The sequence below is a fragment of the Lepidochelys olivacea genome, assembly GCF_965140295.1.
Source record: "Lepidochelys olivacea isolate rLepOli2 genome assembly, chromosome: 22".
NCBI classification, from domain to species: Eukaryota; Metazoa; Chordata; order Testudines; family Cheloniidae; genus Lepidochelys; species Lepidochelys olivacea.
In genome coordinates this window covers 11966098-11988139 of record NC_140432.1, presented here as the reverse complement: position 1 = coordinate 11988139, position 22042 = coordinate 11966098, and the positions used below count along the sequence as shown (strand labels likewise).

Here is a 22042-nt window from a genome sequence, read left to right as displayed (position 1 = left end):
GAGCAAATGCGGTTGTATCTTAGGGCTTGGCTGTAGACAATGGATCGTGTGATTTGTCTTGGATGGAAACTGGAGGCATGTAGGTATGTATAGTGGTCAGTAGGTTTCCACTATAGGGTGGTGTTTATCTGACCATCACTTATTTGCGCTGTAGTGTCCAGGAAGTGGATCTCTAGTGTGGACTGGTCCAGGCTGAGGTTGATGGTGGGATGGAAATTGTTGAAATCCAGGTGGAATTCTTCAAGGGCCTCCTTCCTATGTGTCCATATGATGAAGATCTCATCAATGTCTTTGAAAGTCTGGTCTCTACTTCCCGTGATGTAAAGTCTTGTTCCAGGTCCCCTGCATAGTCAACCCTGAGTAGAGGATGAAGGCACTCTGGATGCTGTGTGTCGTTCTGAGCTACATGGTCAAACACTCCCTTGAAGTACAATAGTCGTCTCTCGGACGGGATTGCACAGTAGGGTGAGGACTGGTGAGGTTGTGTGTCATAGCCTTCAGGTGATTTGAACGGTGGGTTCCCCCTCCCATGCTCCCCTGTGCAGCAGGGCATGGCCGCTCCCCCGCACCAGGGCATTATAGTCTCCCAGACTCAGCATCTCTCTGCCTCTCCCTGGCTGGAACTCACCAAGCATCGGCAGCAGCAGTGCCCACCGCCTGAGTGCCATGATGGGATGTGCAGAGACCCTGGCTCCCAGGGCCGGAGATTTCACATTCCCGGTATGGACGGGTCCCAGCATGGGGGGCGGGAAGAGGCTTCAGGAGAAAGGAGGGAAGGATGCTGCTCAGGCCTTGACTACCAGGGCAACAGTATCTAGGAGACACGGGATGCCGGAGCTTTGTTGTCAGGGCAACAGTATCCATGACACAAGTGGGTTGGAGCCTAGGTGTCTGGGGAACTCCATCTAGGTTATAAGAGATACTGTAACTTGCTTACCATGGTAACAAAATAATAGAACATAAGACCATAACAGCCATACTGGTCAGACCGAAGGTCTGTCTAGTCCAGTGTCCTGTCCTCTGACAATGGCCAATGCCAGGTGATTCAGAGGGAATGAACAGAACAGGTAGTTCCAGGTGCTTCAGAGGGATTGACCACACCAGGTAATCATCAAGTTATGCGTCCTCTGTTGGCCACTCCCAGCTTCTGGCAAACAGAGGCTAGGGACACCATCCCTGCCCATCCTGGCTAATAGCCATTGATGGACCTACCTTCCTTAAATTTACTTCTTTTTTTAAACCTGTTAGAGTCTTGGCCTTCAAAGCATCCTCTGGCAAGGAAAGATAGGCTTCCAAAAGGTTCCCCAAGTCTTAATAAATCTAAACCCCTCCTCTGTACACCATTGTCTCATCCACGCTTTGAGACCCTGCAGTTCTGCCTGTCTAATTGGCCCTGCATGTGGAACTGGGAGCATTTCAGAGAATGCTACCATGGAGGTCGTGGACTTCAGTCTCTTACCTAGTAGCCTAAATTTGGCCTCCAGGACCTCTCTCCTACCCTTCCCTAGGTCATTGGTACCTACATGTACTACGGCCACTGGCTCCTCCCCCTCACTACACATACGTCTGTCTAGATGACTCGAGAGATCCTCAACTTTTGCAGTGCTGAGACCTGCTGTGGGACAGTGTTTCTGTGGAAGAGACTGCCCAGCCTTGCACGAGTAGTGAGGCTTCCCCACGGAGAGCTGAAATCACTGAGAGCTGGGTGGAACCTCAAGAAGGGCCAGCCTTCGGGAAAATGGCACCCTGGGCAAACTTGTATTTTGGCACCCCTGGACCCGTGGGCACAGTGCTCTTGCTCCTGTGGGTGCCCCCCATTCTCCCTGGCCCCTGTGGGCTCCCCACTCTCCCACTGCCCCTAACCCCTACACTGTTCCCCTTTATCCCGACCCCTGCACTCTCCTCCTGTGCTCCTAACCCCTGCATCTCCCTCCTGAACCCCAAAGTCCTGTTCCCCTCTTGCACCCCAAGTCCCTGCACTGTACCCCCTTCACCCCGAACCCTTGAACCCCCCTCCTGCACCCACATATGGAAACTCACCTGGATGCATGGAGCAGCTGGCATTAATGCTCACTCCATCCCTCAAATGCTGCTCCTCCACAGACCCTTAGGGGAGGGCAGGTACAGAGATAAATCTGGGCACACACACCCCACACACACAGCGCTCCCCTGCCAGCCGGGAGCAGTTTCTGACTCTACACTGGAGGAGCTTGGTTTACCAGACCATTCAGCAAAACCTATACCGACAACCTACATGAAAGAATTGCAAAACACCGTCCCTCTGGATTGCATGGACATGCAGAAAGCCTTATAAGCCAGTGACTGTCAACGCCAATTTTAGAAGTACTTAATGAGGCTGTTAAGAATACTGGAGACACACAGAATATGCAAATAAACATGGCTGTCGCATCATACATTCTATTTAAGCAAGAGATACCGCACCTACAAACTGGAGGCCAGTGTTAAGTGCATTGTCACTTGTAAGTCCTAAAGTTGGACACTGGTTCCGAACGAGACAGGCAAATGCTCACTATCTTTCTGCAAGAAACTCAACTGACTGGTTAGAAGCATGTGATACAACAGTGAAAGACTCAGGAGTTGAAAAAACAAATAACTATCTCACCCCACATTCAAAAAATGAGCACACGTGGCTGAGGAATACACCGATGCAGATGGGCATGCAGTATTAAGTCGTTGTGAAAGTTATCTTGATGTCAGGGGTAGGCCAATAGATTCATTTCTAGATGGTCATTTCTAGATGGTCTAGAAGACACATCGGCTGCATCAGTGACAACACACATCTCAGAAGAGTTAAATGCCTGTAAATTGAACCCCAAAGAAAGGGCTGCTTGTGACTCGGCTCTGTCCCCCAGACCGCACCACTCTGCGAGGGATGGCGGCTGTAGTGACTTGACTGTTTCCCCCAATCAGTGCCACTCTGCGAGGGAGGGCTGCTGCTGTGACTGGACTCTGTGACCTGGGACGCGCCACCCTACGAGAGAGGCTGGCCACAGTGACTGGACTCTGTGACGTGGGCCATGCCAGCCTTTGAAGGAGGGCAGCCGCAGTGACTTGAGTATGTACCCCAGACCACACCACCCTGTGAGGGAGGGTGGCCACAGTGACTTGACTGTTTACCCCGGACCATGCCATCCTGCAACGGATTTCGGCCGCAGTGACTGGACTTTGTGACCCAGGACATGCCACCCTGGTAGGGAGGGCGGCCGCAGTGACTTGACCGTGCCACCCTGAGAGGGAGGGCGGTCGCAGTGACTTGACAATGTGACACCAGAGCACGCCACTCTGCGAGGGAGTGTGGCTGCAGTGAGTTGACTGTGTACACTGGACCACACCACCATGCGAAGTAGGATGGCCTCAGTGATTTGACTCTGTCACTCGGACCAGACTGCCCTGTGAGGGAGGGTGACTGTAGTGACTTGACTGTGGCCCCTGGGCTGCACCACCCTGCAAGGGAGGGTGGTCACAGTGACTTGTCTGTGTCCCCCGGACTACGCTGCACTGCGAGAGTGGATGGCCTCAATGACTTGACTGTGTACCCCGGAGCACGCCACACTGCAAGGGAGTGCAGCCGCAGTGACTTGACTGTGTACCCCTGGCTTGCGGCTCTGTGAGAGAGGCTGGCCACAGTGTCTGGACCCAGTTCCCTGGGCCATGCTGCCCTGAGAGGGTGGGTGGCTGCAGTGAGTTGACTGTGTCCCCCGTGCCACGCTGCCCTGAGAGGGAGGGTTGCCTCAGTGAGTTGACTGTTTTCCCTGGGCTGCTCCGCCCCGGGAGTGAGGGCAGCTGCAGTGACTTAAATGTGTCCCCTGGACTGCGCTACTCTGCAATGGAGGGTGGCTGCAGTGACTTGACTCTGTCTCCCGGGCTACTCCTCCCTAAGGTTAAGGGTTGTCAGGTAAACCCAGCCATGGGGCTATAACGCCCCTTCCCCGCCCCAGAGGAGAACAGGTTGTACTTGCGACACTGTCCAATAGACAGGTTTCAAGAAAGGTGTAAGGGGTTAGGGTCTTAGCTGGAGTCTTTGTTTCAATTCCCTGCTCTGAAACATGCTTTCTGTGTGACCATGGGCAAATCACTTCACCTCTCTGGACCCCGTGTGCCAATGATTAAAATGGTGATTGTAGCCGCTGCTTACCTCAGAGGGCTTGTTGTCAGGATCAATACATGAAAGACTGTGAGGTGTTCAGATACTATCATTTTGAGTACCTGTATATAAAGATAAATAGGCTTTTAAAGATCCACATGAGAGTTGGTTGGGTTTTTTCTGCATGAAAAATGTCAATGAAAACATTTATTTTTCATTTTCCTGAAAATTCTTCTTTTAACATGTTCAGGATTTGATCAAATCAAAATCTTGAGAAACAAAAAAAAATATTTTTCAGCAAACAAAACTGACAATTTTCATCTGTAGCTGAATTTTTCAGTTTTCAGTTGCAACAATTTTTTTCTGTTTTCAGTCTTTTGACAAAAACCCAAACTTTTCAATGAAAATTCTTTGTTGTGGAAATTCCCATTTGATTTAAGAGCTGTTTTCTCTTGAAGAAATGTTTTGACGTAAAATTTTCAACCTAGTCAAAACTAACTCCTTAAATTCTATCCGTAAAGCAACAGGCAGCCACTAAAGATCCCAGAGCACTGTTGGAATGTCTTCGGGTTAGAGGGTCTGTTCCACAGACATGCTGCATCAGCTTGTTTCTGCGAGGACACAAAGCTCAGTTTATTAATTTTAAAAAAAAAAGTTCCTTGAAAAGTGATTCTGTGCAAGAGCATCACAAGCTTCCATGTCGATCCTCTTTCAGTGACCCCAGAACCAATCTCCTCAGTTCACAAGTCGAAAGATCTTTATTTTTCCTGACTGCCAGCCCTGCAAACTCACTGTGGGTTCTGAGAGTCAAGCTGGGTTGATTTTAGCTCTTGCATCACCACCCTTTCAATCTTCTGTGATTGGAACTTAGTTAATGATCCGTTGGCAATGCACCGGCTGAACTAAACTCCAGCTCCCTCTCCTTTCATTCGATTGGTTCTGCAGAGCTACCAGGAGTGAAAAGTAGTAACAACTTGTTTTAATTGGTAAAGTGAGTAGTTCTGCCCAAAGGGTTAGGGACATGAATGGATGGAAAAATTCCCATTGACTTCAATGGACTTTGGATCAGGCCCAAGTTGAGTAAGGAGCCATTTGGACATCGTCACTTTTCATGTATCACTGCAACTTTGATAAAAGAGCTAATAGTGTTTCATTGTGCGCTGGCTCAGGTGCTCTCCAAAGGACCCTACTCCTGTTTCTAGTAGCAGTGAGAGAAGAGAGGAGAAGAGAAGGAAGGAAAGAAGAGAGTAGGAGAGACAGGACGAAAGAAGAATAAGAGGGCAAAGGGATCATCACTTATGCCTATGAACAGCCTGGTGCCTGTTAGAGGAGAACATCAATGCCTGACACCTTAAACATGCCCTTTAATGTTGCATCCTTGCACTAGAAATGAGGCACATGAGATAATTGCAGATCTCTAGAATTCTCACTAATCCTGGCCTCCTGTTTTACCTTGCCTCCACTGTGTTTCCATTTGAGCAATGTTCTGCCTTTTAATCTGCCATTGCCACTACGGAGTCATTTGAAATGTGAAACCAGACAAGCAAACTTAGTCACCATAAATATTATACAAGGGCCACAGTTCCCATCAAGCCGGGATGGCAAAGCGCTGCGGTGTAAAACATTGATTTTTCACACACAAATGGAGCTCACATTTTATTATTTAATGCTGAAACAAGTGAGGAGAATAAAATATGGGCTAAGAATTGGTCTTTGCAGGATAGAGCTGCATTCCGCTGTGATGGGGGGCAGCATAAACCTGTCTCTGTGATTTCATTGCTCTCTGAAGAGCTCGCCGACCATGATTGGAATGAAAAGAGAGGTATCTGCAGGAGGTGTCAGAAGAGAAAGGGTATGTGATGGGGAGGAGCTAGGCTGAGTCTGCAGCTAACATCTGCAATGAGGAGTGATGGAGGTGAAGCAAGTGAATGAACAATTTGCTCTAATACAAACAGCCTTATTGTCAGGGGTGCTGGGAAAAGAAACGCAGAATAAGACAGTATGGCCTAAATCCTGACTCGAGTGCCTGTTGCCTGGGTCAGAACTGAGTAAAGATGACAAGAGAATGAAGGAGAGGAGAAACCTGTGGGGCTTTATGGAGGTTTGTGGGGAAAGGCGTGTGGCAGGGTTGGGATTTGAATGCTGCCTAAGGAAACAGGAAGACAATTAGGATTATATTGTTATTTGCGGTGCCTAGTGGCCTAGTGGATACCACCCTATGTGAACAACAATCTGTATTTAGACAAGGGAGATCGTTCACAAACGCTATTTTCACCCTGAAATGGATTATTGAGAACACCATTGAATTCCAAGGAAGTCTTGCCATCAATTTCATGGACTTTCAAAAGGCATTCGATAGAGTAAACAGAGAAACAACATGGAAAATTGTGGAACGATATGGAATGCCAATAAAATTAATTAACATTATGAAGGCATTCTACACCAACTCAAAATGCTGCATTAGAGTGGAAAATGGATTGAGTAAGCCCTTCAGCATCAAGACAGGTGTAAGACAGGGATGCCTCCTGTCTCCTTTTTTCTTTATGCTAGTCATTGACTATGGATTAAAACAATGCAACGGTGATACATATGGCCTAAAATGGAACAATTCAAGGCTATTTGATCTAGACTTTGCTGATGACATCGCTCTTATCAGTGAAGATGCCAACAGACTACAAAAATGCCCAAACTAAGTAAAAGAAGTAATGGAGAAGATAGGTTTGAGATACAATGCAAAGAAATGTAAACTCATGTTAATGGGGACTATAGGAACAGAAATCAAAACTGAAGAACAGAAACTGGAGAAGGTGGACAATTTTACATATCTGGGAAGTACCATCAGTCAGGATGGTACTAGTTCCGAGGAAATAAGAAGAATCAGGAAGGCAAACACTGCATTTGGAAGACTTAAAACCATCTGACAACTCAAAAACATCTCCCGCAAGACAAAACTGAATGTGCACAAAGCAATTGTTATCGCCATCACAACATATAGCAGTGAGACATGGCAACTTACCAAGAAAGAGAGGCAAAAGCTGGATGCATTTCATCACAAATATATTCAGAAGAATATTGGGAATAACATATAGAGGTAGGAAGATGAATGAAGAAGTCATAAAAATTGCTGGACAAGGTACCCTCTCACAAATAATCTACAAAAGAAGACATCAGTGGCTGGGACATGTGCTGAGAATGGAAAAAGAATGCTTATCAAATACCGCCCTTGAATGGAAGCCAGAAAACGCAAGAAGAAAGAGAGGAAGACTATGAATAACATGGAAATGAACAGTTCTGAATGACATCAAGCACCTCAACATGAAATGGGAAGATTTGGAGAGAAGGGCAGTTGTCAGGCAAGGATGGCAAATGTGGGTAGCCCAATGTGCAGCAATGCACAGGATGGACTAAGGTCTAAGTGGCCCAAAAGGAGATCAAAGCCCCATTGTGCAGACACACAGTGGGAGACAGTCCCTGCCCTGAGGCCGGAGCTTGCGCTTCAAGACAGGCACAGTAAGTGTTATGATCCCCCTTTTGCAGGTGGGAAACCAAGACACAGACGGGTGAAGTGACTTGTCCAAAGTGACATAGGAAGCCTGTGCCAGATCTGGGAACTGAACCTAGATTTACTGAGCACCAGTCTAATGTGGCCACAAGACCAATCTTCCTCTCAACTTGTGTTTTAAAAAAGACCCAGCCCCTTTGAGCTGTCTCTTCTTAGGGCGGTGAATGGCTCAGGGGATCGAACAGTTCCTTAGCTTTTCTCCCCTAGCTTCCCAGTTCAGTTCTAGCCCAGGGGATCAGTTCTACAACCCTGCACAGAGAATCTCCCTTTGAAATCAGTGTCCCACAGGCAGAGAGCTTGCAGGAAGTGGTCCGAGGTTGGTAGCACCTGGAAGGTGTGACCACGCAGTGGGTAATGAATTGGAGTCCTAGGCCAGTTCTGAATGGACACGAATGTTAACAGCCCAAATGGCCCCTCGTTGGAAGCCCCTCAAAGAAGCCAGGGAGTGAATGGGCTATGGGATTAATTAGAGACGGAGATGGGGCAAGTGGGCACTGCCATGGCCCATACGCAGCTGCAAGGGGGATGTACAAAACTCCAGTCTGGCCAGGGGTAAAGGGGAGAGCCTGTGGGCTCAATTAGCACTGCCCTCTATACATGCTGTAGGTCTTAGGCCTGGAGGGAGGAACTAAAAGGGAAGAACCCAGTCTGGTCGTGGGGCTGGCTGGCAAAAGGAGTAGGTCTCTCTAGCGCTTACTTGGTGAAAGAAATCTGGCTCGACCTAGGAAGCAGTGTTGGCTTGCTGCCTGTCAGAACCTCCCTGAGGGAAGATAGGGCTGAATCAGGGAGTTCAGAGAAGTGTTAACTAGAAAAGACAGATGGAGAGGAAGGGCTGGGCTCAGTCAGGGATACCACAATGGATGTCCCTCCTGTTTGATTTTGTTATATTTTGGAACCCTTGAGGGCTGAGGACCCTGTTGGAGGTGACTGCTAACCATTGACGACCCGCAGGGAAGTTGAGGCAGGGTGAGCAGTGCCATGGTGCGCTGCCATGGGGTGCAGTGGAAGACTGCCACATCAGGGTCCCTCATTCTGCAGTCAGGCAAGCTGCACTTTGCTGTGGAAGTGTGCCACAAGAATTTGTTAACTATTTCACTACTGATTGTTTAGGAGAAACACCCAGCAGATGTGTTTATCCCACAATCCCAAACTGCCTTTCAGACCTTTTCAGGTGCCAACGACTTTAGATACCCAAACCACCAGCCGCCTCCTCCCACAACTGTGTCTGTGATGCAGTTATGTGTAATCAATAGAGAAACCCAAAACTTCTGCCACGTTTGCTTAGACTGTGAGCTCTTGGGACCTGGGATCATCCATTTGTTCTGTGCTTCCACAATGGGGCCCTGGTGCTGTTGCTATTCAAATAATAGCCATGGTGCAGTGCTAGCTGCCCTACGCATTTCCATATTTATCTCCTCTTGAAAAGAAAACAAAAACCTTTTATAAAAAAATGAAATGAAGATACTGCCAGATGTCCAGCCTGACACGCCAGGGACCCAGCCCCAGAGCCATGCTGCACCTGTTGTGTGTGTCACCAAACATCTCCATCTCCAGGGCTGTCCACTTGGCACCTTTTGCCGGCATTAGAGTCATTACAGATTGTTTTTAAAGATCTTCTAGTTGTGACAAGTTTCTATTCTGCAGCCCATTTCTAGGGCTGAGGTCCTGTCAGGAGATCACTCAGAAGCTGGGAGGCTCTGTGTAGGCTGATCACATTGCCCTGTGGCTAGAACACCAGCCCTGAGGTTAGACCATTTCATTTGAGACCATGGGAAATTCCTCTTAAAACAACAGGAGGCTTGTGGCAATGCTGTTCAGTCAAGGGACAAATTCCAACAGCCAGAGTGGTGTTGGAAGGTCTGGATCCTTTCCCGGGCTCATCCACTCTTGCGTGCCTAATTGGTGACACAGTCAAATCATCAGGGAGTGATGGTATCTCGCTCAGCTGTATTAGGAATAGACCATGAGCAGCACTCTGCACTGCCAAGTGAGAGGGAACCCACTGCACTTGGGCACGGCTTTTACCCACATTGGGCCAAACCACATGGCTCTTCCTACTCGATTCTTCATCACTGAAACCGATGGCAGATTTGCCTGAGTAAGGACTGTACCTGAACTTCTGGATTGCACCCACTAAGAGGCTATTTGAAAGCAAAATCCTGCCTTACATTGGTGAGCTTCCCAGACAACTTTTGGCCTCTGCACCTTTTATAGCACCTTTCACCTGAGCATCTCAGAGAACTTCACTGTTGTTGGTTGGTCATCCATCGCTGACGACGATGATGATAATATCGCGGTTCCCACCTATGGCTACGCATATGTCTCTGAAGTCCGAACCCTGATGCACGGAGTCAGCAGCGCTGAGCACATGGGAAGTCCATATCTATGATGTTTGATGATGCCTGGAGATGATATTGTTGATCCTGCTCAAACCTGTTACATGCTGATCTTGTCAGAGACCACCAGTGAGTCCTGTTCTGAGCCATTTGCTCACGTTCTTTGAGATTGATATCAGCCCGCTGGAGACTGCTCTTCAGGTTATCTTTGAAGCTCTTATGTGGATGACCCTTCTTCCTTTTGCCTTGCCTCAGCAGCCCAGACAAGATCTGTTTTGGGAGACAGTGGTCTGCCATTCTGATGACATGTCCGCTCCACGTAAGTTGTACTCTCAGTAGTGTTTCCTCAAAGCTGGTTGCATTTGCCCTCTCAAGGACCTTCATGTCAGTCACTCTGTCCTGCCAGCTGATGCTCGTGACTGACCGAAGGGAGGGCATGTGAAATTGCTCAAGCTGTGTAACGTGACGTCTGTAAAGAGTCCATGTCTCAGATCCATACAGGAGAGATGTTAGAACCACTGCACTCTAGATCTTCAGTTTGGTGGGGAGACAAATTGGTTAAGGACTTTTGTTTGGAGTTGGCCAAGGGCTTGGCTGGCTTTACTAATTTTGGAGGAAATTTCCTTATCAAGGGAACCATCACTCGAGACAGTGCTGTCCAAACACTAGAACGGATCCACATTTTTCAGCTGTGTGCCTTGGATGAAGATGTCTGGCTTGGGGCATTGGAATGAGGTGCTGCTTGGAACAAGACCTCTGTCTTCCTGAAACTGATGGTGAGGCCAAGGAGCTGGGATGCAGTCATTAATTAAGCCTTGCACCCCTGTATGAGTCAACCAACGGAGGGAAAACTGAGGCACACCAGTACAAATGATTTTGCCTAAGGTCACACAGCAAGTCATTAGCAGAGCCAGGAATAGATCCAGGAGGGCTTCTCCCTCCCCTCTCTGTATCTGTCTCTGCTATACCCCCTCCCTCTTGCACAGCTTCATACAGATGCAGTTGAATTTACAAATGTATCCCACATATGTCAGGAAAATAAGGGTTAAAGGAACACAGTAAGTTTCTCTGAGGTAAAACAGCCTCAGAAATCAATGTTAAGGTTATACCTAAAATACCCAATGGCCGCAGGCATTAAGAAGGATGAGAAATCCCAGTTAGTTAAGGGTTTCAGAGTGGTAGCCGTGTTAGTCTGTCTCAGCAAAAACAATGAGGAGTCCTTGTGGCACCATAGAGTCTAACAAATTTATTTGGGCATAAGCTTTTGTAGGCTAGAACCCACTTCATCAGATGCATGGAGTGGAAAATACAGGAGCAGGTATAAATACATGAAAAGATGTGAATTGCCTTACCAAGTATGAGGGTAGTTAAGGCCACTCCTTGTATCCCATGTGCTTTCTGGATCAGACTGTCTGAATGTCTTGCTGTCTGGTAAACTACCCACAGCCGTTAGCATAATTCCTGGCCCTTTCTCTTTGACTCTCCATAGCTCTGAAATTCCTGCTATCCCTGAGTACCCCACCTCTGCTATCCCAGAGTCAACTTGGGTCTCCACTCCCGCCCCAATCCAGCACAACTTACTTCTCAGGAATATTCAGATCGTTTAAAATATATCTGTACCTGCCAAGCTGCTCTGTTCCTAAGCCTGGCTACCCGCCTTTGTTTATGGATGTTGGGTATTTTTAACCCAGCCCTCCAATTCGAAATTGTTTCTCTGTTCATACTGCTCCCTACCCATCTCCTGTCCGAGATCAGCGGGAGTGGCAGAGGGCCGCAATCCTTGCCCAGTCGGGGTTCATTGGGCATTGAAACCTAACCTCAGGATAAACGCCATTCCATTCTCTCCACTGGTGCAGTCCCTGGAAGCCTGGATGTGGTAAGCCACCCCAGAGGTGAGTCCACACTCCCTGAGTGTCCAGACACACCAGCTTGCAGCAGCGTGGCTGGTGGAATCGCGACTACCTGGGGTCACCAGCTAACTCCCCCATGGAGAAGGGACACAGCTGCTTTAGAGCTCCAATAGCCCAGTGGCCATTGCAGCCCAGAGGAGGAAGCAGCTGTCACTCCTAGCATGCCACAGCCTGAAGGGGTCTGACCCCCGTGGGGCATCCCTGAGTGAAAACTCATTAACGCAGGCTTGGTGCTGTGGGGGAGGATTCAGCCCTTGGGGGTCACACTTAGAGATGGCCTCAGAACAGGTGATCTGAACTGGACTCCCTGAACTTTGGATTCCCTTCTGGCAACAGCATAAGCGAGCTGATACAGTTTGCAAAAGCACAACCAGCATCATCCTTTGGTTTGCCTGCTTGGCCCATAATGACCCTACTGAGTCTCTCGCCAGCCCCAGAAAAGCCCAGATGAGGTGAGGAAGCTGCAGCTTGCACATGGTGTATGCAATGGATGCTCCCCCCACCCCCGAATAAACAGCATCTGTTTTGAGAGAGCATGCCCCACAGGCTGGCAGCATAGTTCTGCAGCTTTCCTTTGGCTTAGTTCACAGCCAGCTCCTCTCTCACCCACCCCTTTCCCTAGCAAACTACAGAGTTGCAAATTACAAGGCCAGCTGGTCATTATCACATTAGGCTTCTCAGTTCCCAGGGCCATGAAGTGCCTGGGAGAGGGCACTGATTCTCTAAAGCCATATCCTGAGTACCAGGCTTCCAGGCTAGCCAGCAAGCAGTGGCTCACAGTCCATCTGGGTTCCAGAGGCCCCCAAGGTTCCTTTTCCTCTCTCAGGGGTGTGGAATCAGGCAAGAAAGGGTTAAGTGTTTGGGGAGCAGCTGCACCTGGGGCTCCTTGCCCTGCTGGGTAAACAGGTACAAAAGGAGGAGGAAACTAACCTGAGGGAGAAGGTGTGTGTGGGGAAGGGTATTGGCTATTCTGGTAGTATGGCAAAATAACAATCAATGCCAAAATATGAATAAAATTGGGGCTGTTTGTTCTAAGGCCCCAAACCTGCCGTTTTTTTTCCAGGCAAATTAAACTCTGCTTCCTGACTCTGAGTCCTGTGCTTGGAGTGCACATGCTACATCAGTGAGCTGGCAACCCTGATTCTACAGCATAACTTCGAGCAGGACCCTGTGTCTTGGCTTCTTCTGTGGGTAAGTCAATAGCTGCTGTGTTGTCTGCTCATTGACCCCCATTGTATCAGTGCCTGATTCTCTCCTTGTCTCCCACGCCCCACTGTTTTCACTCCTTCCCTGGGTAGGTGCTGTTTATTCTGGTACAAGATGAGGCAGAGTCGTTTTGGTTTTCCAAAAATAACTATGTAACTTTCCAAGCTGTCTGTTGCAATTGTTTAAATATGCTTGAATAGTAATATACCATGTCAGCCAAGGGCCTTTCTCCCACCCCACCCCCCACAATGCTTCAATAGCCAGCTAACACACACCCTGGTATGGTTTATCGCTTAACCACCCTTCCCTGCCCAAGGGTGGTGATTTACCGCTCAACCACCATCTTGCGGTTTACGCACTGTAGCTCTCCTTTGAGTTCCCTGCTAGTGAACAAGTCCATGCCCTGTCCCACAGCGAGCTGCCCTGTAAGCTCTCCGTGTGCCAAACTTCCCATAGGTGTCAATGGGAGCAACACCCAGGCATAGTCAATCCCAGGCTGGTTGCTGCTCTAATAAGCAGTAGGCTGGAGTCCCCTTCCTTAGACATGGGCATGCAGGCTGTGAAGAACAGCCTCTCTGGGGGCAGTGTGTTCTAGTGGGTAAGGCACTCCGCTGGGAGGCAGGAGTCCTGGGTTCTGTTCCTGGCTCTGCCAGTGACATCTCTTTCCTCACCTGCATGAGGATCCATACCTAGCTGTATAAAGTGCCTTGAGAGCTAGATATGGAGTGCTCTGTGTGTGCATTGTTACATTAAGGGAAATACCCATCCCATACCTGGAGCCCCTGGAAGGGCCAAGCTCCCATGTGGGCTAGTGGGACTGAGTATGGACTTTGCTATCAGTCCCTGGATGAACATGGGAACTGTAGTTCCTTTGTGCCCTGTATGAGTGGGGCAGGTGCATTCACCATAGGTAGCTCTAGAAGGATTTGAACTTCAAGCCATTGTGCCGGTTGGGGGTGTTAAACTAATGGGGGTATATTTGCCCCTTGCTTTTGCGCAGTGTTTTCAGACTAGTTTGGAGGAGAAATCCCTCTGAAAAAAACAGCTGCATCTGGGTCTGAGGCCCTGTCCCACAGGCATACATTTGTAACAGTGGGAGCAATTAGCCATTGGAACAATTTACCAAGTGTCCTGGTGGGTTCTCCATCACTGACCAGTTTGCCATCAGGATGGGATCCTTTTCTAAAAGCTCTGTCCTAGGAATGGTTTCTGGGGCAGGTCACTGGCCTGTGTGATACAGGAGAGCAGACCAGATGCTCACAGTGGTCCCTTCTGGCTTTGGAATCTATGAAACTTAAAGGTATCTAGGCTCCTAAATCCCATTGATTTCAGTGAAAGTAAAGATCCCCAATACCTTTTGAGGCTCTGGGCCTTGATGCCTTAATCTCAGCCAGTCCAGTCACTGTTGCAAAGGCTATTAGACATATACTGCCTAATTCACGGTAATTGGGAAGGAGAGGGAATTTGCCACTTATAAATGGTAGATGAGCAACCACATTGATCCTGTCATGCTCGGCTAATGTGCAAAGACACAAACCTGGTTTAGCTGCAAATTTCTCATTGCTAATCCCACCTGTCAGTAGCTCTCCTTTCCTCCATATTCTTCCCTTTTTTTTTCTCCTCCTTTCTCTTTCCTTTTCTCCTTCATTCTTTCTCCTGGTACTTGCAACCCTGTGGCCTCTTCCAGCATTAAAGTCCCACAGCACCCCTGTCTCCTTCACAGTCACTACTGTTATCCTGGTTTTCCACGTTGTCAGTGACTAGGAAAGTGAAGACTCCCGGGTCTCCTGTGTATCTCTGTCGAAGACAAAGGATGCTTTGGAAATCTCGGCAGCACCTTGTGATGCAGGAATATTACACCCCCTCTCTGTTATGCTGTGGGTCTCAGTACTAAATGATCAGGGTCTCTGTTACACTATCTGCCCTTCCAGCTGCTGCTAGAGTGCACCCTCTTTCAGAATGTACATTGCTATATCCTGAAAATTCTCTCGCTCCACGGGACATCCTTCTAGAGGGGCAAGCAGAACTGTCAGTATTAACAGCTCTGGCCTTTGAAACATCCTCTAAGCTTCCAAGGGATTTCCTGCTGTCTGGGGTGAAGTTTACTGAACAATGCGGAGTTCCTGTAAAATAGGCCATGCATATCCTTGCAAGAAAGGTGGGATTTTAAGGGGTCAGGACCAAAGCATCTTAACCCTTGCAGCTCTCCGGTGGGGTGCATAAGTGACCTTATCTCTAGTTTACGTAGGGGGGAAATAGAGGTACATAGGCGAATTGACTTGAATTGGCTACACTGGAAATCTCTGTCAGCGCTGGGATTAGCGCTCAACAACTCCTGGCTCTTTGCTCTGTGCTCACACCATTAGGCCAGGCTGCCTCCCTATGAGTGGATCAGTAATTGTTTTGTGGCTTTGGATGTATGTTAGTAGGAGAGATGGGAAGGAACAACAGCTTGGTCTAGGGGCATTTATCCTTTGCAATTCCCAGATTTCCCCTCCCCCTCCCCCAGGTTGGAGGGGGGGGTGGCCATGGAGGGGTCTCTAGCTTCCTTTGTGCTACCACCCACCCCAACAACACCCCCTGTGCACTGCCTCTGCTCTCAGCATGTGTGTGCTGCCTTGGTGACTCTGCTAAAGAGTTGTCCAGAGATTAGCTCTGTGAGGGATTAAACAAGCCAACAGGGAACGCTGAGCTCTTTGCAGCAGGCCCTGCTCTGCATTTCCTTATGTCCATGCAACTCCACTTGCACCTGGATCATATTGAGGGTAGGTGCTGGTAGAATTTGGCCCAGTGGTTTTGTGGTAATCTGTTCCCAGCAGCAAATCTGGGACCTCTTGCACTGCTCTGCTAGTCAGGAAGCAGCCCTGCTAGATCGTCCCTTACTTGGGGGACAGAGGTGTACTCTAACTCTGCTGTCAGCAGAGTTAAAGAGCAAAATCCCCCCTGTGGGCCTGGGAAGAGGGGTGGGTGTGGGACTGCGGTGTAGAAGGATGCAGAGATGTGCTCTAAAGCCAGATCCCAATGTCAGGTAGTTACAGGGCAAAATTCCAGACCACCTGGCCTGGGTAACCTGCATCCAGCACGGACCAATGCCTGACACTGTTGCTGAGCATGGAAAATGTTCCAAGATGCTTGGCCAATGGCAAAGCTGCCCCTCACCGGGTGGGAGTCCTTCCTGGGTACTCCCAGCCCAACCTCCAGCTCCACATGTGAACAAGCCCTTGTCAGCAGAGCACAGCAGACAGCATTGTCCAGTGATCAGAGTAAGGAGCCCTGGGGTCTATGCCCCACTCCCTCTGGGCTGCAGCAAGGTACCATTTCTCCAAAACCATGTCGGACACCCAGAGCTTGGCAGAGCCTGGATTCTTCCATTCCCCAGGATATTCCGTTATTTAAAAAAAAAAAAAAAATCCGAAATGGAACAAAAACCAGTTGAAACTTCCTGCAAAACAAAACTCAGAAGAAAGTTTTGTTTCGGGTCAAACAAAACATTTGTCTTTTGACAATCAAAATATTTTGTTCCAATGTCAACCTTCCTTAACCTGTCTTTAAAAAAAGAGGTAGAGACCAATGAATTTCACTTAGAAATGAAAAATCAACACTTTTCATTCAAAAAATGTTGAAATTGGAGGTCTCTATATAATTGGAACACTTCATTTGGGGCTTTTTATATGACATGTTTTCAAGATGGACGCATCTTTGCAACGTTTCAATGCAGACATCAATTGCATTTTTTGTTTTTCAAAGAAATACTTGTTTTAGGTACCAAGTGGGTGAGGAAACCTCTTTTATTGGCTCAACTTCTGTGGGTGAAAGACAAGTGTTTGAGCTACACAGAGCTCTTCTTCAGCTCTGAGAAAGGTACTGCATGTCCTTTTCTAGTCTCTTTTTGACAAGTTTCCAACTAGGTCTACTTTCACATCCTCAGGTGAAAGGCAAAGTATTAGTTTCATGAACATCTAGGGAGCTGGGCAATCAGTTGCCCTTTGAAACAGGTCTGTGCCTGACATAAGCCAGGGTATATACAGAGGAGAATGCAGCCAAAGCTCCTTCTGGTTTTGACTTTCCAGAAGGACGTGGGAGCCATGAGGACTTTGTGTTTAGAGAGAGAAATTCTGACCCTGACTGCGTCCAGCCTGCAAACTCCCAGCTATCCCCTTTCAAAGGTCTGGCACGGTATGTTGTGTATCAGCATTCCCCAAAATGAAGGGAGAGCTCTAAAGGTGAGGGCTGAAATGGAAAAATAAAACACACAGCAAGGTGTTTTGGTTGGCCGTGCTGCTCCCCAAACAACGTGAGGCTAAGCTAAGACTCTCCATAGCTTTGTTAATAAACAGGCACTCCTTAATTCCTCTGATCCAAAGGCGTTCCACACATGGGAACATGTACTGAATCGTAAATAGCCCCCTCAGGGTCATGAGCAAGCCCAGGACTGTGTTTTAATAGCCTCTGTGCCCATCAATTAGGGGAGGTGAAGGGGCCAGGGTGAGACTCGACCCCCTTCTGCAGCAATAGCCAAATGTAGCTGGGGACCCCTGCAGCCAGCATCATGTGTCCACGTGGCGCTGGCCATGCCTGTACGGACCAGCCCAGCACCCTCATTGCCTGATGATGAAAGGGACTTGCAGGATAAGTGCAAGAGGCACCCAGTGCCCTGCAGGATCAGCCCCTGAAATAGGAACCATCCCATCTTCAACAGGATCCTAGTAGATGGAGACTGTCCCCCTGCAAGAGCAGGATCTTCTCGTCCCTCTAATAAAGAGTGCATTGGATATGGGACACGGGGCTTTGGCTTGAGGCATTGTGTCCGGCTGGTGAGGAGCTAGGCTGGCTTTGCTGCAGGGGCTTTAGCACCGGGCTGTCTAGTTGCCTCAGGAAGAATTTCTTCCAGCTCAGGGGCTCCCTCTTGTGTCAATAACAAGTTGTTATAATTGGCTCCCCCAGCTGGCATTTCCCAGTAAAACCGAACTGTTGCATGTATTTCCAATGATGTAGGGGGGCGGAAGGGGATTCCAGGATAGCCAACGCCAGCCGGTTAGGGGTGGAAATAGTGTTGCCTTCTAAATGAGCCCAGAGGGCTGTTTAAGATGCCAGCATCTCCAACTCTGCTGCACTGGAAATGCATGCATAGCAGTACTGCAGCAAAAAGAACAGGAGGGCTTGTGGCACCTTAGAGACTAACCAATTTGTCTGAGCATAAAAGCTTTCGGGAGCTACAGCTCCCTGCATCGGGTGCATGAAACCGGTATTGGAGTAGTGTCCAGAGGCCCCAGCTGAGATCTGAGCCCTGCTGTGTTAGTAGGTGCTGTGTACACACGTGGTAAGGGCCAGTCTCTTCTCTGAAGAACTTACAAGACCCTCGGTAGGAAGGGAAACCAGCACCGAGGGGAGGTGACTTGCTCAAGACAGCAGTTGAGCAGGGAACAGAATGCAGGTGTCCTGATGCCCTGATCATGGGATGACATTTCCTCTGCACAGTGCTGTACAGTAATGTCCCCTGCCTTGTCGTTTCCACCCCCATGCCCCGGTTTGCAATACACTATGCAGGGTACTGTGGGCCATTTCTCCAGAACACCATGCTAGTGGTCTGAAGGTCACCTGCCTTAGGCATATATGTTATAGGGTTAGTGTGTAAAGAGCATTGAATGTCTACAGGCTAGATAGTGGTCAAGTACTGATGATTGATTATCTGAATGGCAACACCTGCTTCCAAGGGGAGGTCACAGAGTTCAGTAGGGTGCTTGGCTAAAATCACCCCCGTTGCTCCCTGGGTTTGGCGTAGTCGGGGAGAGTGCTAGGTCAGACCGGGCTCCAGGCAGTGGCTAACTCCAAGCCAGGGTCTGTGATTCTGTGCCACTGGCACCTGGCCCACAGCGGGTCTTCCGCTTTCCCTGCGGCAGCAGGGAACTCGAGTGCAGCTGAGGGCCAGGAGACACAGTGGTGAGGAGAGCCTGTGTCCTGCCTGTAGAGGGGCTGGGCCCTTTCGTGCCCCTCTTGGGCAGGGGCACCCTAAGAGATCTGCTCCACCGGGGCTGTGAGCCTCTCCCTACTCGGGTCCATCTGCTGAGACTCTGGCTTTGCTCACCTACAGCTCTCTCTGCTTCTGGATTTCTCTAGCCTCTTGTCTGTGCTGGGTGCCTCCGCCCCACACTTGGCGTGGGATGTTGGGGCAGGATGTGGGCTCTCCCTGGGGGACCCCAGGATGGGTGGGGCCGAGCATGCTATCCTTGGGGAGGGCAGTGATTTCTCAGGCAGAGTGCCCAGGAAGCCGGCCCTGGGCTGGCTCCCCTGATTAGCACTGCTCTGGCAGGCGTGGCCCCTGTGTGCCCACTCTTGGCCTCTCAGAACCTCCACTCCTCCACTCTTCTCAGGTGGTGGTGGTGGCGGGGGGCAGTGCCATAAACAGGAAAGTACAAGTTCCCTGCACCCTTTGATGTGTCAGCAGATTTCCCCCATAATCATGAATACCATCTCCAAGCTGCAGGTGGGCAAGTCATGGCCCCTCGTCCTGGGATCAGGGTTTATTAATGACTACGTGGGGGATGATGTTAGTCACTGCTCCCACGGAGCCTAAACAGCAGCCTCTTCTCTTGCCATGGGGACAGAAGGATCCTTCGAGCTTGTGAAGTGTCCTCAAAATACTTCAGAGACGTTGAGGCAGCAGCTCCCTGTTAGTCACACTTGGCATGAGGGCTGTTTTCCAGAGCCCACTGCAGCACCTGATGTTCCACAGAGCCGTGTGACAGGAGCTGCAAGGGCTGCCAGAGCACAGTGCCCACTGCTGGGCGAGGACTGTGGGATTGAAACTCCTCCAGCTGGCTCTACTCCTTTAGCTGTCTGCCTTGCCTAAAACTAAACAAACTTACAGCCTGTGGAGGTGGTAGATTAGCATCATTATCCGCAGGTGGAGGAAACTGAGGCAGAGGGAGACTGGGTTTGTGGTAGGACAGGGAACACAACCCCTCTCTGCTGACATCTAGGTGTTAAGGCAGCGCAGTGCATATGTCTACACAGCCCATGGCAGCGAGCCCCCAAGTCTAGGTCGACAGACTAGGGCTCGTGCTTGCGTACCGGGAAAATAGCCATGCAGACTTTGTGGCTTGGGTGCTGGTGCCCCTACCTTGGCTTCAAACTGTCAGCCCCAGCCTACACGGCCACCATGAGCCTGAGTCTGCCAATCTGGGCTTGGAGGCTCTGCCTGCCATGTAGATGTACCCTTCCAAAGTAGGTTGTTCCCAGAGCTGCACGTCATGGGGCTGGAAGAACTCTTTAGTAAGACGAGGCTGGGCAGCATTAGATTTTTATCAGGGAAGGTAAATTTCACCATACACAGACAAACTGCTGGACAACAAACATACAGCAAGGCTAAGTAAGAAAAATGCAACTTGACAACTTAGGGTTGGCTTGAGGGATATTTACTTTGTCTGCTTTGATGTGATGTTGACAGCTTGTGCTTTAATGGTTATGAAGCTTTACCTTTTTGAATCTCTTTCCTCCACCCATAACTTCCCACAGCTGTGGAAAATTTAAATAAAAATGGGGGGTGTGGGGAAAAGCTTAATACAGTGATTATTATTTGTAAAAATTATTTAAAAAAAAAAAATCAAAGCTGCTCCAGTCTATATATGATCACGCTGGAGATTAAACTAGGATGAATGGGATGCAGTTGAATTTCATCTGGGCAGCAGGGAAGGCTCCCCTACCGTGCGATCTACTAGGCAAGGGGAGGGAATGCCACCCCCCCACCCCATCCTTTGATAATATGTAAACTGGACCAGACAAAGCATTGCAGAGCCTGCTGTAGGCAACAGCCCTGACTCTTTTGAGAGCGTGAGAGGGAGCTGGTCTGAGGATTGTGGATGGATTGTGCATAGGGGTCAGGGGCTGTCCTGCCTGACAACGGGCCACCTGTGCACTGGAGATTATATTTACGCACCTTCAAGGTGCAAAGGCCCATTTCAGTGCCAAATGCTAATGGCAGTCCCTCTAATGGGACTTCTCCAGGTCCAACATCTGCAAATCCATGAGATTTAAGATTAGATGTTTTTAAGGACTTTTTTTAGCATCAAATTTTAAACAATACAGAAAACCTGACAGTCTGTGTCTGAAGGGGGCTGCCAAGCTGCAGCAGCACTGGGGCCAAACAAGTGGGGTGCCGGTGCCCCCTTCAGGTTTGACCGCTGAAGGGTTCATCAGGTTTGGGGGGTACCATGCAGCTTAGAGTCTGTGAGCCTGAGTTCCTCCCCCAATGGCCTAGTTTCAGGGACAACTGAGGGCCCCCGGGGGAGTCAATAGGAACTGTATTTACTCATCACCCCTGAAAACCTGCACTACATGGACCCTCTGGTCCTTGTTTGAAGGAACACGGGGAATGATTGATCACATTTTTGTCCCCAGTTTCCGATCCCTGCCCTTGTCCTGAACCCCACTTGGTTGCCATGCTCCAGCCCATTTTTTTGGGGTGCTGTGTGAGTTTGTCTAAGGGTATGGAAGAGTCATCACCGCCTACGGCTTTGTAGCTGTCACTGTGCTGTGTACCCTGGCTATGCTGTACTTCATGATGACCGCAGCTCTGCTCCTCTTACTCCAAAAGCTCAGGCTGCTGCAGAGGGAACTCCCCATTCAGTGTTAACATTATAGGGCATGTGACACACACACAAGCAAGGTTACTGCAATATTGAGTCCTATTTATAGTCTCTCTGGGAGAGAACATCCTATCTTCTCTACCTGCTGGCATTTCCCAAGGGTGCTTTGTATCTCTTCACCCCTTTTCCTGGCCCTGGATTTGGTGCCGGTAGCACTACCTGTGAGCAGCATTTCAGATGCCTTGGAGCAGGACCCCACCAAGACTGTGCAGTGGAAGCTGGCTATCTAGTAGGATGCGGGAGGGCTTAACAGGAATGGAGAAGAGAGGAATGAGGTG

The 22042-nt window shown here is 49.2% G+C and overlaps 1 protein-coding gene and 1 long non-coding RNA gene across 2 annotated transcripts in view; one reads left to right on the top strand and one right to left on the bottom strand.

The window, feature by feature from the left end:
* The window catches only part of JAM3 (junctional adhesion molecule 3), a 74142-nt gene that overhangs the window by 45555 nt on the left and 6545 nt on the right, over positions 1 to 22042 (bottom strand). The window lies entirely within an intron of this gene.
* LOC311511273 overlaps positions 12637 to 22042 on the top strand; it is a 28366-nt gene continuing 18960 nt past the window's right edge. The window contains exons 1-2 of the long non-coding RNA XR_014709241.1: positions 12637 to 12855; positions 12977 to 13104. This is a non-coding gene — a long non-coding RNA (uncharacterized lncRNA). The remainder of the gene's footprint in view (positions 12856 to 12976; positions 13105 to 22042) is intronic.